Raw genomic sequence first — 6,061 nt, forward strand, 5'->3', positions numbered from 1 at the left:
GTGCTCTTAAAAATTGAGGAGTTCCTTTAATTCCTCATGAATCCCATCAACAGAATAGTACCAGATTAATGTGGAACCACTTTGGAGGTAGTTCCTTCAAACAAAAATAGAATTACTTAAATCGGACCACGGGTCTCGGAGTAATCGCTGAACATCCTACATTTAAAAATATCATCATCATTATCATCAAAACAATCATCATCATCAGATCTACTTTATCAAATTGGAGGTTTTCGAGAAAAAATGCTCGAGATGCTTAAGAAAACACCCAAATCACCATACATGTGCCTTTAAAAATTGAGGAGTTCCCTCAATTCCTCATGGATTCCATCATCAGAACAGCACCAGATTAATGTGGGACCACCTTGGAGGTAGTTCCTTTCGAACACAAAAAGAATTATTCTAATTACCACGTGTCTCGGAGTAATCGGTGAACACACTTTTAAAAAAACAGCCACAACCGAATACAGAACGTCTTCCTTTTATGAAATTGAAGTCGATTGAAAAGCCTATTAGATTAGGAGAGATATTCTGAGGTGCAATGCTCTATTTTACAAGCTTTTTAGGGTTCCGTACCCAAAGGGTAAAAACGGGACCCTATTACTAAGACTCCGCTGTCCGTCTGTCCGTCTGTCTGTCTGTCACCAGGCTGTATCTCATGAACCGTGATAGCTAGACAGTTGAAATTTTCACAGATGATGTATTTCTGTTGCCGCTATAACAACAAATACTAAAAACAGAATAATATAAATATTTAAATGGGGCTCCCATACAACAAACGTGATTTTTTTGCTGTTTTATCCGTAATGGTACGGAACCCTTCGTGCGCGAGTCCGACTCGCATTTGGCCGGTTTTTTTTTAACTTGCAATAGTTGCAATGTATGTAGGTATGTATGTTTGTAAGGGTCAAATCTTGCAAGTTAAATTTGACCCACTTTCCGGTTTTCGATGAAGATGAAAATTTGCATACATATGTAAGTCGGGTGACAATGCAATATTATGGTACCATCAAGCTGATCTGATGATCGAGACTGGAGGTGACCATAGGAACTGTGATACAACAACGCAACTTAACTGTGTTTGGGGTTTATAGAATTGTCTCGATGGGTATTAGTTGCCTGTGGAAAGAAAAGTACAGTCAGCGATAAAAGCTTGTATGCTTTTAAGCTTGTATTGCTTGTATGTATGTACTAAAAATGACATTTTTGCCAAAAACTTATTACTTATTAGCTACGTATATTGGATTTCGGTTGTCAATCGCTGTTAATATTCATAACACATGAAGATACCTACATGAAATAAATGAGATTAGGACTAATGGTAAAGTCGAAACGTTAATAACTATGTCAGTACTACCTATACTATACCAGTTTAAGTTTTAGACACTTGTCACACTTGGTTAATTTTATAGGTTTTATTTTTTCTTCACTTATGTAAATGCTGGTATGCTACAAACAATAATAGACACATTAATTAGGTATGTGGTCATATGGTCATGTACTTACTCGTACGTACCTACGTATCAGCTTAGGAATCCCGCGAATGCCGTTGAGAAGTACATGGTAAACTAAACAACAGTTAGCCTCGCATGGTACACGCGGTGACCTGCGCTTTCCTTAATATACCATATTATCAACAAATCTACTACCTACATATTTTCCTTCTTGGAGGACGCTGCTTAACATTTTAAAAGGGGAGGTCGGAGATGTGTATGAGTACCGTAGAAATAGCGGCAATAAAAAAACTTGATTGGTTTCAAACAAATAATAAACAACTGCTCACAACATTACGAGATGTCATACAAGTACGTGCGAGGTATAAAATAAGATTAAAGTAGGCTTTACTTGTACTTTGACATTTTGTCCTGTACCAGCACCAGCCAATCAGTATAAGGGCTAGATCCTAGACCAGAACCTTGTGTTGTTAATGTTACTTACATGTGAGAGAAAATGTAACTATTTCTGAAGTATAACTAACTTTCTAAACATGCGTACCCTTTAACTAATTAAAATAAATATTTCTTTGCATAAACTTTTCCTCACTTCAATAGGCGACGCTAAGTGTGGCTAAGTGCCCAATTAAAAGCATGCATAAACACAAATAAGCTTAACTTAAGATGTAATGAAAAATGACGTTACCTTTAAATTCAGGTCGTGGTTTTCCAGTACCGTTCAGTATATTAACTTCACTCTCGAACCACTATTGAAAATGCAGTTAAGTAATATAATAACATAAAATATCACATAAAATGTAAACAGGCGTGTGTCACGTGTCGGATGTTAAATCGTAAGTTGCAATTTTCTTCTCAAAAAGTTTTGTTATAGTGTTCGTTCGTGCGTAGGGATACGTGAGGTCAGCGGGATGGATCGCACAGAGGGCCACACAGGCTTGCGGCGGCGAGGCGGCCCGTGCACTGAGTGGCAGACCATGGCCGGTGCCGCGACTGGCGGCCGGCGCGACTCTGCCCCGCGCGTGCGACCAGTTCCGAGAGCCTCCCGCCACCCTGCTCCGGCCTGCTATCGCTCCAGCGACCCGAGGGTATCGCTGGCGAGAGTTGAATGACAGGAACGGTACTACCAACAGACCTGTCGTCTCCTCACATGAATGTTGTAAGAACTTTCATCTGCTAACTGAAAATCTATGGATATATTATTTCCTTTCGTTTAACCTAAACTCCATCCAACTTCGCGTAAATTACCAAAGCTTAAAAGTACGCAATATTAAGAAATAGAGTTAGCCCAAGTCTGCAACGATTTTGACAGCACACGCAGTGCAAGTGTTATTTATAGGTACGTCATAATTTTATAGAAGTTTGATGTTTAAAATAACACTTGTACTGCGTGTGCTATCAAAATCGTTGCAGACTTATCTGGGTCTAACTCTATGTACCTTCTTATTTTTTACTATCCAATCAATAATTTTCGTGTGTACAGTCAGCAAAGGACTGCGGTGGGTCACATCACACTCTTAAGGTCACTGTACTTAATATAGGCAATGTTGGTAAAAATATTATTTAATGAAACTCAAATCACAACTGCCATATTTTGAAATTCTTTATATGAGTGATTATGATAACACTATCACTCCGATCTTACATGTTACTTTCGGCGCGGTTCGGGAAATGAATTAGAGGTTCACTAGATATGAAATAGTAAAGATATGTGACATTCCACGGCAGAAGGTACCTTATGGCGGCTAATTGGCCTAATTGGAGCGGCGTTAATAATAGCGTAAGCGCCAACCGGCATAAGGAACCTTTACTCGTGGCACGTCACATATCTTTACTATTTCATATCTAGTGAATCTCTCATTCATTTCCCGAATTGCGCCTGACCTAACCAAATATTATATGATATGCCCTTAGCTTAGGTAACCGTTAGATGTTTAAACATTTAGGTACAAACAGATACATATTGTCATAGTCCTATACTTACTATGTGAATGTAGTTAGATCTGACCTTATTACTGGCATAACAAGGAGTTTAGTCACTGATATACTGCCAAAGGGACGGGATGTATAAGCTAACCTACTAAACCTGGTATGTGCTACTTGAAATGTAGTGCCTCTTCAGTGGCACTAAATACCCTCATTACCATTTAATTAAAACTGCTTAAAAACCTTAAGTAGGTACTTATCTTACTGTCATCGAGGAAATTGTTTAGATTCGGTTTGTATTTTTTATTGCGTGTACCTAGAGTTAATTGTGATAAAAATTTCGCCAATTCTACACACATAAAGTAAGTACAGCAGTAGCGGACCCAAACGATACGAACCTTATGTAACAATGAAAAAAACACAATACAATACAAATACTTTTTATTTCACACCTCAATAGAAGAAAATAATACAAAAATAAAATAGCAACACAAGTAGGTAGAGGTAAACAACAGGCGGTCTTATCGCTTCTCTTCCAGGCAAATTTTAGGTACACGCCGCGCCCTCGACCAGTGAAGACGTGTCGTGTCTCCGTGAAGACGGTCCTCGTAAATTGGACCGAAACATGTCGAGCTATTCGACTTAACAATACGTGAGTGACCCGGTTTAAAATAATCTAATAAATTTTAGGTAGTGGAAAATTAATAAATTTAGTTACAAGCACAGAACTATATCTTGATATAGTTCTGTGGGTACAAGTGTCAGTAGGTGTCGTAAATGCAATAAAAGTAATCCATCAAAATACCACACACACATAAATTACACATACATAAATTTATATCCAAAAATAATGCATCAGTGCCAGCCATAAAGAAAGAGTAAGCAGAAAAACCGGCCAAATGCGAGTCGGACTCGCGTTCCAAGGGTTCCGTACATTACACAATTTTTAACAATGTATTTTTTATGTGAAACGTGAGTGAAATGTCTTTAAAAACCAAACCTTTAGGATCAAAAAGTAAGTAATTAAGTCCGACTCACGCTTGACTGCAGATTTCTAATAGGTTTTTCTGTCATCTATAGCATAGAGTAACTTATACTAGAGCGGTACTGTCATAGTAAATTTTGTAACCCCAGTAAATTCACTGCCATCTGTCGACACACTTTAAAACTAAAAATAAATATTTATAAAAATACGACAAAATGTATTTAAATATGGATAAATGATTTTTTTATTTGCAATAATTAATTTTATATGATTTTGACCCATGTTCTTTCACTGGTATGCGTTAAAATTATAAATAACAAAAGAAACAGTCAACGCCCTCTATACGAGTGTAGGCCAAAACTAGTGGCGCCATCTGATCGAGAATCAAATTTTCGTGATTTTCGAGGCACGTTTTTTCCTTAGACTGTATCCATCTATTACGGAGTTATATCTATCTTTGTCTATAGGTAAAGAACTGTTTTGTGTATTTTTTTAATTTTAGACTTAGTAGTTTCGGAGATAAAGGGGGGGGGTGTCATTTTGTGGCTATTTTTTTCTTAAATAACTTCTAAACCAATTATTTTAAAATTACAAAAAATATATTTGAGATTCTCAAAATCAGCTCTTTCATTTGATATGTAACACGATGTAGTTTGAAAAACCACATTTTTTTATTTTCTCATTTACCCCCCAAAAGTGGCCCACGTGTTTAAAATTCATTTGTTTACGTTACATGTCCATCTTCGGGTTACAAACTTACATATGTGTACCAAATTTCAAGTTAATTGGTCCAGTATTTTTGGAGAAAATAGGCTGTGACAGACAGACAGACAGACAGACGCACGAGTGATCCTATAAGGGTTCAGATTTTTTTCCTTTTGAGGTCCGGAACCCTAAAAAGTATCAAGGATATAAAAACTAAAAAGTGTAGTTTAAGGAGTCTCTTGAAAGAGTTAGAAGTTATTATTTATTTGTTTAACCGACTTCAAAAAAGGTTATCAATTCGACCGTATATTTTTTTCATAACAAATATCGATATTACAGACAAGGAAATACAAATATGTCGTAAGATTTCATAAAATCCAATAAGATAACATGTGATTGATTCAAGGAAAGGATAACCTAAGAAGTATTTTACTATGGGACCAACCCTGAAATCGCGAAAAGAAATTTGGTTGTTTCATACATTTCGGTTTTCATACATACGGGGTCTTCTGTCACAGGTATTTTATACTTACTGACTCCAACCTTTACAACTGTACCCTCTATAAACGTCTTTTCATTTTCATTTTCATTTTGGCTGGTCCATTTTCTATGGGACGGTTATTTTTTTTTCGCGATTTCGTGGTTGGTCCCATAGTAAAAGTTACTCAGTATAATCCCAAAACCTCCCTGGCAACGGGAATGCACTTATTTTTTAGCCACCGTGTAAGTAACTATATTTATTACCAACAGCATCACCCTGATTGACACGTTCTAATTCTAACTTAACAAATAATGGGTGCCAATAACTACATATTTACTCTATAACTTATGCCCACTAGTAGTTATTTATTAAACTCCTAAGGCAAAAACTATGCATGATTAAGACTTGTTTACACGGAATAAAATAATGACTTCTACGTTTTTATCCTGATGATGAAGTTAACAAGTTCGCATGAGTCGGCTGCCTGATTCAGATCCAATCAATGTCCATACA

The 6,061-nt window shown here is 36.7% G+C and overlaps 1 protein-coding gene across 1 annotated transcript in view; it reads right to left on the reverse strand.

Annotated features, from left to right (window-relative positions):
• Positions 1-2,512, reverse strand: part of LOC134742459 (BMP-binding endothelial regulator protein) — a 95,928-nt gene extending 93,416 nt beyond the window's left edge. Inside the window, exon 1 of the mRNA XM_063675634.1 lies at positions 2,140-2,512. The gene's annotated coding sequence lies outside the window, so the exon portion shown is untranslated. The remainder of the gene's footprint in view (positions 1-2,139) is intronic.
• Between the last annotated feature and the right edge of the window lie 3,549 nt (positions 2,513-6,061).

Source organism: Cydia strobilella, chromosome 6 (assembly GCF_947568885.1).
Source record: "Cydia strobilella chromosome 6, ilCydStro3.1, whole genome shotgun sequence".
In the NCBI taxonomy this organism is placed as follows: domain Eukaryota; kingdom Metazoa; phylum Arthropoda; class Insecta; order Lepidoptera; family Tortricidae; genus Cydia; species Cydia strobilella.